Source organism: Halichoerus grypus, chromosome 3 (assembly GCF_964656455.1).
Source record: "Halichoerus grypus chromosome 3, mHalGry1.hap1.1, whole genome shotgun sequence".
In the NCBI taxonomy this organism is placed as follows: Eukaryota; Metazoa; Chordata; class Mammalia; order Carnivora; family Phocidae; genus Halichoerus; species Halichoerus grypus.
Genome location: NC_135714.1, coordinates 1,916,135 through 1,928,898, shown reverse-complemented (window position 1 = coordinate 1,928,898; position 12,764 = coordinate 1,916,135). Strand labels below are relative to the sequence as shown.

Below are 12,764 nucleotides of genomic sequence, written 5' to 3'. Positions count from 1 at the left end.
GAATTAGTAAATTAAAAGACAGATTTGAAAAAATTCCCCAGAGACCAGCACAGGGAGACAAGGAGATAGAAACCATGCCAGAAGAGATAGAATAAGAAAGTCCACTACACATCTACTGGAGTTACAGGCCAAGATAATAAAGAACAGTGAAGAGTCTGCCCCATTCTGCCCCAGAGCCTCCCTGCACCGCCTGCCATGGTCAACCCCACCATAGTTTTCGACATCTCAGCAGACGGCAAGCCCTTCAGCTGCATCTCCTTGGAGCTATTTGCAGACAAAGTTCCAAAGATGGTGGAGAACTTTCGTGCTCTGAGCACTGGGGAGAAAGGATCTGGTTATAAAGGCTCCTGCTTTCACAGGATTATTCCAGGATTTATGTGCCAGGGTGGTGACTTCACATGCCAGTCCAACTATGGGGAGAAATTTGATGATGAGAATTTCATCCCAAAACACACAGGTCCTACCATCTTGTCCATGGCAAATGCTGGACCCAACACAAATGGTTCCCAGTTTTTTGTCTGCACTGCCAAGACCAAGTGGTGGTCGGATGGCAAGCGTGCAGTCTTTGGCAGGTGAGAGAGGGCAGGAATATTGTGGAAGCCATGGAGCACTTTGGGTCCAGGAATGGCAAAACCAGCAAGAAGACCACCATTGCTGACTGTGGACAAACCTTTTAAGTTTGACTTATGTTTTATCTTAACTACCAGACCACTCCTCCTGTAGCTCAGGAGAGCACCCCTTCACCCCCATCTCCTTGAAATATCCTATAATCTCTGTGCTCTTGCTGCAGTTCTATGGGTTCCATATTTTCCTTGCTCCCCTCCAAGTCTAGCTGGATTGTAAAGTTTTTGATTATGAAATAAAAACTAAAAAACAACAACAATCAAAGAATAGCGAAGAGTCAATATAATATCCAAGGAGAGAATGGCTAACAACTTTATGTAACCGAAAGACATGAATCCACAAATACCAAGCAAAATAAATAAAGAGAAATACACATCTTGTAGACACAATAATGAATCTATAGAATAGCAAAGGCAAGAAAAAAAAAATCATTTACAAAGGAATAATAATTAGACACTGGCAAACTTGTAACAGAAACAACAAAAGAGGAATAGAGTATCTTCAAAATGCTAAAAGGAGGGCGCCTGGGTGGCTCAGTTGGTTAAGCGACTGCCTTCGGCTCAGGTCATGATCCTGGAGTCCCTGGATCGAGTCCCGCATCGGGCTCCCTGCTCGGCAGGGAGTCTGCTTCTCCCTCTGACCCTCCCCCCTCTCATGTGCTCTCTCTCATTCTCTCTCAAATAAATAAATAAAATCTTTAAAAAAAAAAAAAAATGCTAAAAGGAAATAACTGGCAATCTGGATTTCTACACCAAGCAAAACTATCTTTTGAGAATGTGTGCAAAATAAAATCACTTCAGATAAACAAAAACAAAGGTACCACCTACATACCTGCAGAAAAGGAACTTCTAAAGAAGAAAAAAATGATCCCAGGAAGAAAAATCAGAAATGCCATAAGGACTGTGAGTAAAGAAACTGCTAAATGGGAAAAAAATCTAAACATGTATTTTGTACATGGATGATGATGTCCAATTTATGAGTTTAAAAAAAGGCTGGACTAAAATACTGAACAACAGTAGCACGTAACTTGATTGTTGCGTTTCACTGGAATTAAAGTGCTTTAATGTTCTTGTTTTGTCTGGTGGAAGAAGACAGTATTAATTTCAGACTTTGTCACATATATGCCGGGTAAAATTTCAAGTGCAACCACTAAAAGACAACAAAACAGAGTATGTAATTTCCAAACCAAAAGAAGGGAGAACATAAAGGAAAAAAAAAAACAAAATTTAGTTGTTTAAAAAAGCAAGCATGAGGCGCCTGGGTGGCTCAGTCCGTTAAGCGTCTGCCTTCGGCTCAGGTCATGATCCCAGGGTCCTGGGATCGAGCCCCACATCGGGCTTCCTGCTCAGCGGAGAGCCTGCTTCTCCCTCTCCCTCTGCCTGCCTCTCTGCCTACTTGTACTCTCTGTCAAATAAATAAAATCTTTTTAAAAAATGAAAATAAATAAATAAATAAAAAGGTAAGCATAGGGCCACCTGGGTGGCTCAGTCTGTTGAGCGTGTCTGATTCTTCATTTCAGCTCAGGTCATGATCTCAGGGTCATGGGATTGACTCAGCAGGGAGTCTGCTTTTCCCTCTCCCTCTGTTCCTCCCCCTACCGGCTCGCTCGCTCACTCACTCTCTCTCTCTCAAATAAATAAAATCTTTAAAAAAATAAAAAGGCAAGGGCGCCTGGGTGGCTCAGTCAGTTAAGCATCTGCCTTCAGCTCAGGTCATGATCTCGGGGTTCTGGGACTGAGCCCCACATCAGGCTCCCTGCTCTGTCGGGAGCCTGCTTCTCCCTCTCCCTCTACCTGCCGCTTCCCGTACTTGTGCTCTCTTTCTCTCTGTCAAATCAATAAATAAAACCTGCGGTACCAGGGTGGCTTGGGTCATGAACTGCAGGTCCTGGGATTGAGCCCTGTGTCTGGCTCCCAGATCAGCAGGGAGTCTGCTTCTCACTCTCCCTCTGCCTCTCCCCCGTTTGTGCTCTGTCTGTCTCTCTCTCTCAAATGAATAAATAAAATCTTTAAAAAAATAAAAATAAATAAAATCTTTTTAAATAAATAAAAAGGCAAGCATAAAGGGGAAAAAGACAAATAGAAAACAAAATGTAGGGGCGCCTGGGTGGCTCAGTCGGTTAACCGTCTGCCTCTGGCTCGGGTCATGATCTCAGGGTCCTGGGATCAAGCCCTGCGTCGGGCTCCCTGCTCCGCGCAGAGTCTGCCTGTCTCCGTCTCTCTCTATCCCTCCCCACCACTCATTCTCTCTCTCTCTCTCAAATAAATAAAATCTTTAAAAAGAAAACAAAATGCAAAATGATAGAAAAGATACACATTTATCAGAATCACGATAAATATAAAGCCAGTTAAAAGACAGAAATTACAACCAGTATGGTACACTAAATAATGGTCACCAGAGATACTAGTTCTAACCCCAAGAGCCTGTAAATGTTATTTTACATGGCAAAGACTTTGCAGATGTGACTAAAGATTCGGGGTGATGAGATTATCCTGGGCTACCTGGATTACCTAAATGCAATTGCCAATAAAAAGAAGGCAGAGGGAAATCTGACCACACATTCATAAGACAAGAGAGCAGTATGACCAGGGACACAGAGACTGCAGTGAGACGGCCACAGCCAAACAATGCTGGCAGCCCTTAAGGCAGAAAAGGCAAGGGGCAAATTCTCCACCAATAATCTCCAGAGCTGTCACGTTGATGTCAGCTCAGTGATACAGATTTTGGACTTCTGGCCTCCATAACCATAAGGGAATACTTTCTGTTGTTTTAAGGCACCAAGTTTGAGGTAATTGATTACAGCACCGCCCCCAAAAAACGAATATATCAATAAAACATAAGAAGAGAATATAAAATTTTGCAAGTAAATGGATGAAAATAGGTATACCAGGCAAATACCAACCAAAAGAAAGGTGGAGTTTCTATGTTAATATGAAACAAAAAAAGACCATGGAAAATAGAAGTATTTATTTGGGATGGAAAAAGCCACTACATAATGATAAAAAAAAAAAGTTCACTCCAACAGGAAGATTAAAAAAATATATATGCCTTATAAAATGGTCTCAAGACATATGAAGCAAAAATTGCTGGAACTCTAAGGGGCGCCTGGGTGGCTCAGTCGTTAAGCGTCTGCCTTCGGCTCAGGTCATGATCCCAGGGTCCTGGGATCGAGCCCCGCATCGGGCTCCCTGCTCTGCCGGAAGCCTGCTTCTCCCTCTCCCCCTGCTTGTGTTCCCTCTCTCGCTGTGTCTCTCTCTGTCAAATAAATAAATAAAATCTTTAAAAAAAAAAAAAAAATTGCTGGAACTCAGACAAAAACTGATAAATTGACCATCATAATGAGGAACTAAAACATTGCTCAATTATTAATAGGCAAAGTGGTCAAAAATTTGTAAACAGTAAATAGAAAATAAGAACAATCAACAAGTTACATCTTCAGAAGTATACAGAACCTTGCACCTCCCTGTTTTCTAAAAAAAAAGAATATATACTCTTCTCCAGAATACAAAAAACATTTATAAATATTAACCTCATGTCTGGATGGAAATTTTAAAATCTCAACAAATTCCAGAGAATCACTAGCATATAAACCATTCCTCTGGTCACAGTGCAGTTAAAACATATTAATAAAAGAAATTTAAAAATGTATATGTATATTAAATATATATGTACATATATATATAAATACATCATATATATATTTAATAATTTAAAAGCACTTCTTTTTTTTTTTTTTAGAGAGAGAGAGAGGGAAGGAATCCCAAGCAGGCTCCATGCCCAGCGCAGAGCCCAATATGGGGCTTCATCCCACGACCCCAAGATCATGACTCGAGCTGAAACCAAGAGTCAGATACCAACACACTGAGTCACCCAGGCGCCGTAAAAGCACACTTTTAAACAGCTTACAGGCTGAAGAAGAAATCATAATGAAATTTTAAACACACTTACATAATGAAAAGATAATATGTTGAAAACCATTAACTTCACTAAAGAACTACTTTTAGAGAAATACATAGACTCAAACACTTTATGTTAAGAAAAGTGACCAACTTCTAAGAAGTTAGAAAAAGAGTAAATTTCACACCATCTAGCAATCCATAACCCTCACTAGGCTTTATATACATATATGTGTGTATATATATATATATATATTTTTTTTTTCCCCCCTAACCCTTAAAACAACTCTGAGAGTCAGATTATAGCTACAGTTAAAATGTGCTGATTACCTGAGTTTAAAAGCACAAACCATATGTCCTTTCAGGGAAAAAAAATGTGTGTACATCACATCTCAAATTGTAATTCATGTATCTACTCTAGCAAATGACATGCAGCCTTGATTTTTACTGAGAATAAAGATGATGTCATAGCTTTTTTCACAGCACAGTGAAATCCGGGGTCAATGCCCTCAAAAGCAGAAATAACGTACAAATAATTTGTTTTATGAGAAAGGTACTGGTAGTCTCCCACGGCTCTAGTCATGAAAATCTGCATTGTTTTCATGAGGAGTCTACTTCATCCTAGTGCATTATGAAGAAACAAAAATGGAAATTATCCACCAGAAAAAATTAAAATATACTTCAAAACAGAAATGTTTGTTTGATTTTAAGATATCAATGATATCTGCGTGGGTGGGGCGCCTAGGTGGCGCAGTGGGTTAAGTGGTTTCAGCTCGGGTCGATCTCACAACGAGCCCAGGTCTGTGCTGGGTGGGGAGTCTGGGTGGGATTCTCTCTCCCTCTCCCTCTCCTGCTCCTCTCTCTCAATAAAATAAATAAATCTTAAAAAAAAAAAAAGTAACTGTGGGTGAGAGACATGAAACATCTCAATGACTTGAACAGCCTTAACAGGCATCTACCTTGAGTCCCTCCCAAAGACCCTAGCAGGAGAGCCTGGACAGCCAGCCTCATGGGCTTACCCTGCGCTGTCTGGCCTGAAGAGCCCTGAGTCCTTGAAGTGGGACTTCTGTTCTTGTTATCTTTGATTCCTGAATGCTCAGTACAAATCCTCCTACGCTGAAGGCTTTTTTAAAAGTTCAAAGAATTAATAAGTCTCCAAAATGCTAGTATCACTTAGAAACTAGAGAAAAAGAAAATTCACTCGTCTCATCGCTTGAGTAAAAGCTGGAAAAGAAATGCTTCCCTCCCCTGAAGAAAACCCCTGCTTTCCAAAACAATCCATCCGTCAGAAACCCTAGGCAGCAAACAAAGCACACTAAATGTTCCAGATACTCTAGGTCAGCGACATTCCTGGTGTTTATGCTGTCAAAGTACACTGTGCTTCCGTCCCTGGAGACGCTGCTCAGAACAAACTGAGATAGCATTATCTGAATGGTGGGGCCATCTAGTTCCCCTAAAGAGGGGTGGATGCATCACATCCCTTCCTCCTGAAGTAGACAATCCTAAAGGGAGCTCATTCCATGAGACTCAAGCCCCATTTCTAACCCTCCCTTGCCTGCCTGAAGCTCTATGCAACAACTTGATTAATGGTATCATCTGGGAATGAGGCTGGCCTGTTAATAAAACATTCTTAAATCTTGGAAAGCACTGTTAACCACAAAGTTCTTGCTAAGCTGCAAACATGTACAGCTGTACATTACACAAATATCTCTGCACAGAGCTTTGACTTATTTTTAAAAAAAGTGGGAGTAGATAGTACACAGGGCTCTCTATTGCCCTTGTGTGCCTTTCCCTGTTAGCGTCCACTTCTCACCAGTCTATGCACTGGAAAAAGAGGAAAGAAAGGGAAAATGCACACTGACAGCACACCTGTGTGCCATAAGTAGGCAAATGTTGTCTCACTGTGGCCCCACAAGACTTTGGGTTAAACAAGATTGTTACAGTTACTACGCCTACTTCTACAGATGAAAAAAGGAGTTCAAGATGTTGGCAAGAATGCAGAGAAAGGGGAACCCTCCTACACTGTTGGTGGGAATGCAAGCTGGTGCAGCCACTCTGGAAAACAGTATGGAGGTTCCTCAAAAAGTTGAAAATAGAGCTACCCTACGACCCAGCAATTGCACTACTGAATATTTACCCCAAAGATACAAACGTAGTGATCCAAAGGGGTACGTGCACCCCAATGTTTATAGCAGCAATGTCCACAATAGCCAAACTATGGAAAGAGCCAAGATGTCCATCGACAGATGAATGGATAAAGAAGATGTGGTGTATATATACAATGGAACACTATGCAGCCATCAAAAAAAAAGAAAGAAATCTTGCCATTTGCAACAACGTGGATGGAACTGGAGGGTATTACGCTAAGCAAAATAAGTCAATCAGAGAAAGACAAGTATCATATGATCTCACTGATAAGAGGAATTCTTAATCTCAGGAAACAAACTGAGGGTTGCTGGAGTGGTGGGGGGTGGGAGGGAGGGGTGGCTGGGTGATGGGACATTGGAGAGGTTATGTGCTATGGTGAGCGCTGTGAATTGTGTAAGACTGTTGAATCACAGACCTGTACCTCTGAAACAAATAATACATTATATGTTTAAAAAAAAAAAAAAAAGAAGACGATAGTAGGAAGGGAAAAATGAAGGGAGAAATCAGAAGGGGAGACGAACCATGAGAGACTATGGACTTTGAGAAACAAACTGAGGGTTTTTTTTTTTTTTTTAAAGATTTTTATTTATTTATTCATGAGAGACAGGGAGAGAGAGAGAGAGGCAGAGGCAGAGGCAGAGGGAGAAGCAGGCTCCCTGCTGAGCAGGGAGCCCGATGCGGGACTCGATCCCAGGACTCTGGGATCATGACCTGAGCCGAAAGCAGACGCTTAACCATCTGAGCCACCCAGGCGCCCCAAACTGAGGGTTTTAGCGGGGAGGGGGGTGGGGGGATGGGTTAGCCTGGTGATGGGTATTAAGGAGGGCACGTACTGAATGGAGCACTGGGTGTTATACGCAAACAATGAATCATGGATCACTACATCAAAAACTAATGATGTAATATATGGTGACTAACATAATAAAATTATATTAAAAAATAAAAAATAGGGGCGCCTGGGTGGCTCAGCCGTTAAGCGTCTGCCTTCGGCTCAGGTCATGATCCCGGGGTCCTGGGATCAAGCCCCACATCGGACTTCCTGCTCGGTGGGAAGCCTGCTTCTCCCTCTCCCACTCCCCCTGCTTCTGTTCCTGCTCTCGCTGTCAAATAAATAAATAAAATATTTTAAAAATAAATACATAAATAAATAAATAAATAATAATAAAAAAAAGAAAAGGAGTTCAGAAAATTTCACCAACTTGATCCAGGGCCACATACTCTGAGTGGCAAAATTGGACTTGCATCCTGACACCACATCCCTAACACCCAGCACTAATACGACAGTTGACAACAGACTCACTTCAGGTAGACTAAAACCCCCAATGCAGCACTGGCATGTTTACAGTTGTACTGAGATATGTTCACATACCATAAAAATTCACCCAATTAAAGCATACAGTTCAGTGGTTTTTCATTTATTCACGGAGATGTGCAACCACCATCAAGATCTAATTTTGTAACATTTTCAACACCCAAGAAGAAACCCCAGGCACGCTAGCAGGCACTCCCCATTCCGACTCCTCCCTCCTCCTCCTTTCTCTAGCTTCCTTCTTAGCATAAGATGTTCCAAGTTCTTGCATGTCCAGCATGTATCAGCATCTCATTCTTTATTGTTGCCGAATAATGCTCCATTGCATGGGTACACCACAAGTTGTTTATCACTCATCAGTTCATGCACATTTGGGTTCTTTCTACTTTTCGGCTATTAAGAATAAAGCTGCGGGGGCGCCTGGGTGGCTCAGTTGATTAAGCGACTGCCTTCGGCTCAGGTCATGATCCTGGAGTCCCTGGATCGAGTGCCCGCATCAGGCTCCCTGCTCGGCAGGGAGTCTGCTTCTCCCTCTGACCCTCCCCCCTCTCATGTGCTCTCTCTCATTCTCTCTCTCTCAAATAAATAAATAAAATCTTTAAAAAAAAAAAAAAAGAATAAAGCTGCGGGAAGCCTAGGTGGCTCAGTCGATTAAGCGTCTGCCTTGGGCTCAGGTCATGATCTCAGGGTCCTGGGATTGAGCCCCACATCGGGCTCCCTGCTCGGCGGGAAGCCTGTTTCTCCGTCTCCCTCTGACTGCTGCTCCCCCTGCTTGTGCGCAGTCGCGCTCTCTCTCTCTCTCTCTCTCAGCCTGCTTCTCCATCTCCCTCTGACTGCTGCTCCCCCTGCTTGTGCTCTCTCTGGCAAATAAATAAATAAAATCTTTAAAAAAAAAAAAAGAAGAAGAAGAAAGCTGCTGTGAACATTCACGAAACAGCTTCTGTGTGGACAGATGTTTTTATCTGGCATTTACATTTTCTTGTTGTTGTTGTTGTTGTTTTAAAGATTTTATCTGGGGCACCTGGGTGGCTCAGTCAGTTAAGCACCTGCCTTCGGCTGAGGTCATGATCCCGGAATCCTGGGATCAAGTCCTGGGATAGAGCCCCATGTAGGGCTCTCTGCTCAGTGGAGAGTCGGCTTCTTCCTCTCCCCCTCCCTTTGCCCCTCTCCCTCTCTGCCTCTTCCTGCTCATGCTCTCTCTCTCTCTCAAATAAATAAATAAAATAAATGCATTTGCATTTTCAAAGTGTTTTCATAACATCGTCTGCTTTAATGCTTCACTTCGTGATGGAGAAAATGGGAGTCTCAGAGGAGTAAAGTGCCTTTATCACCTATTGCTCTATCGCCCTCAGTTAACCAGCAGTAAACCCACACCTTCCAGCTGAAGACCTGCTCCTTCCTTAATACCACGCCACTGCATCTCCACTTCCTCTGCAAGGAATTTCAAGCAAGAGCAAGCAGACGAGAATATCCATACTTTCAGGTAAAGACTTCCTTAAGTCATTCTAAGTCAGTCCATAAGGCAAACCAACATTAAGCCTTTCAGAGTAAGAGAAGGGAAGAGCAAAGTGCTCAGGACAGGATATTCTAAAGCTCCCTCTCAAGTGATGGCCTTCTCCTCCCCATGCCAACAGCAAAAGCTGCCACTGCAGGGTACTGTGAAGGCACATGCGGAATAAATGTCCCTGTAAGCAGCCGGGGCCTAGCACAAACCTGCATGTGCATGCAGGCTCCATCCCCTGGCACCAGCCTCCAGGGGCTCGGGGGCTCAGGGGCTCAATGCAGAGCTAATTTGTTCTGACACGGTGACGGTATCTGGGGGACACACACTGCTAGGCCAATTGTATAATTTCTCTTTCCCAACCTCCTGAAACAGTTCCTAGACTTATATTATTTCTGGTAATAAAGTTCAGAAAAAAGGTTCATAATTATATTAGTAATATATAACAGCCATTTACTGACAGCTTACCAGGCATCTTACAATATCTATATAAGACAGGCACCATTCTTACTTCCACAGTACATGTAAACACTTCCTTATTGGGGAAATCATACAGCTGATGGGAGTATAAATTGGTATAACTTCTCAGGAGGGTAATGTGGAAATATCCTTGGACCAGGCAATTCATTCCTCAGAATAGACCTACAAATAAACATCATAGTGCCCAAAGACGGAGATGCAAGAATATTCACTGAAACAGTTCATAACAGTAAAATTCTGGAAACAACCCATCGATACAGGAGTGATTAAATAAATAATAGTATACCTGTAAAATGGGACACCTAGGACTGTTGAGGAGAACGAAATAGATGTCTGTGTGGCGATCCTGAGCATTCTCCAAGATGTATTAAGGGGAAGCAAGATCAATATCATTATGTGTAACTATTTTTTTCATACAGTTATTAAATTGTCTGCAACTTGTTTCTTGTCATTTTTTTAAATGAGCTCTATGCCCAACATGGGGCTTGAACTCACGACCCCAAGCTCAAGACCCCAAGCTCAAGAGTCGCATGCTCTACCGACTAAGCCAGCCAGGCGCCCTATGTGTAACTATTTCTTAAAAGAGGTATATGTGCAAACCAGCGTTCTGACTGTGCGCTCTCAGGCAAGTTACGCAACAGCTTCCTCATCTGCGAATTGGGACAATATTTCCCACACAGTGCAAAATAAAAATCACCTGTGGCCACTGTTATAATTTAATGATTATACAAATCATAATACTATTATAATAATAACATTAATAATTTTATTGTTGCTGTTATTAGATGGGCTCAAAAAAAAATCTGTTCATACCTACACTGCCCAGTGTCAGGCATTAGGCAGACATAGGGCAACGGCATCCACCATGTGCTGTCTCCTCATCTAGCTCATAGCCCACAAGGGCTTCTTTTCCAGACACCTAGCCCACGTGGCCTGGCCCCTTCAGTATCTGCCACCAACGGGCAACATGAAACCACGGGCAGTGAGATAGATCTCCACTTCCACTACCCAAACACCTGCTCCCAGATGCACACAGATTTGATCTCTGATCAAATGTCTCCTCCTCAGTCAACCCAGTTCTCCATCTAAAATAGATCCTGCTGCCATCATACTCTATTTCCTCACACCTCCCATCTTCACAGCACTTACTACTACTTAACATAGCATTTATTCCTTATCTCTCATTCTAGAATAGAAGTTCCCAAGAAGGGGAATGTGTCTCTGTCCATTGGGCCTAGAACGATATCCAGCATGTAAGAGGTGCTCAATAAGTATACTGATATGCAAGTTAATAAAGTTATAGAAAGGAAAATATGCTTGCAAAATAACATTTTTAAAGATTACTGTTGTTACTTTTACCCCAGCAGAGAGGGTTCTCAAGGCACTGTTAAAAGGTAAGTGTCCTACAGACTCGAGTCCTACTGTATTTAAAATGCTTTTTTCCTATGTAGCATAAACTCATTAAAAAAAAAACACCTTGTCAAAATATACTGAGCACTTTTAAATTAACAGTTATGAGAAACAATGTACATTAGCCATAACAATTGTTTAAAAGGTGGGGCGCCTGGGTGGCTCAGATGGTTAAGCGTCTGCCTTCGGCTCGGGTCATGATCCCAGGGTCCTGGGATCGAGCCCCACATCGGGCTCCTGGCTCAGCAGGGAGTCTGCTTCTCCCTCTCCCTCTGCCTCTCCCACTGCTCATGCTCTATCTCTCTATCTGTGTGTCTCAAATGAATAAATAAAATCTTAAAAAAAAAAAAAATTGTTTAAAAGGGTACTTCTGGAATAAAGAAACCTCAAAGGGCAAAATGAATTCAACTTGCTCCCCTTCATTCCCTCCAACTCAAGTTTCCTGCATGTAGGTCAGAATAAGCATTAACTATTAAACAGCTCTGTTAAAGTTTAATGTTATGCTATGTTAAGATTCCAAACTATTTTAAGGAGACATGTGATAGTCAGTAAGCACTGACCAAACTAAGAGGGTATTAACATATTTACTCTGTTACTAACCAAATCTTAGATTTGGTTTTGAAAACCTTTAAACAGGGAATTCAAAAAAGGACATCCCTCTTCTACTTGCCAAAATAACTTCCCAAAGCATGGAGGAAAATAAAAACAAAACAATATATAGGATTCACAGGTAAGTGGATTTTTAAGTGAATTTAGATTCTGAAGAAGGCTATGAACTTAATTTATATAAAAAGAAAATGTTGCAATTCACCAATTTTTCACCAAGAAAAATTTTAAAGTCCTGTTGCTAATGTAACAGAACAAACATCAAGAGCATTTAGAGGAATAACTAACTATTCAAAATGCAGTAACATAAAATAGAATTTGCAATGACTGGTATCCAATAAAAAATTACCCAGCAAGCAAAGAGCAGGAAAATATAACCCAGAGGAGATAAATCAATCAAAACTAACCCAGCACTGAAAGAGAAGTTAAAATTAGCAGGCAAGGTCATTAAAACAGTTGGTACAACTATATTCCAAAATTTCGAAATCTTAAGTAGAGAAATGGAAGATACAAAAATGATGCAAATAGAACTTGTAAAGATGAAAGCCAGGATGTCTAAGATGAAAAATTACACTGAACAAGATCAAAGGCAGATTAAACACTGCAGAAGAAGAATCAGTGAATGTGAAGATACAGTACGAAAACTATCCAAAATGAAACCTACAGAGAAAAGACAATCAAAGGGGCATCAGTGAGCTGTGGGGCAACTTTTCATTGTCTAACATGCATGGGATTGGAGCCTTCGAAGCACGGGACATGGAGAAAGAATAGGAAAAACTGTGAAAAATAA

The 12,764-nt window shown here is 41.7% G+C and overlaps 1 protein-coding gene and 1 pseudogene across 2 annotated transcripts in view; one reads left to right on the top strand and one right to left on the bottom strand.

Annotated features, from left to right (window-relative positions):
• Positions 1-12,764, bottom strand: part of ADD1 (adducin 1) — an 87,599-nt gene that overhangs the window by 66,559 nt on the left and 8,276 nt on the right. The window lies entirely within an intron of this gene.
• On the top strand, positions 172-759 carry LOC118531572 (peptidyl-prolyl cis-trans isomerase A pseudogene; annotated as a pseudogene).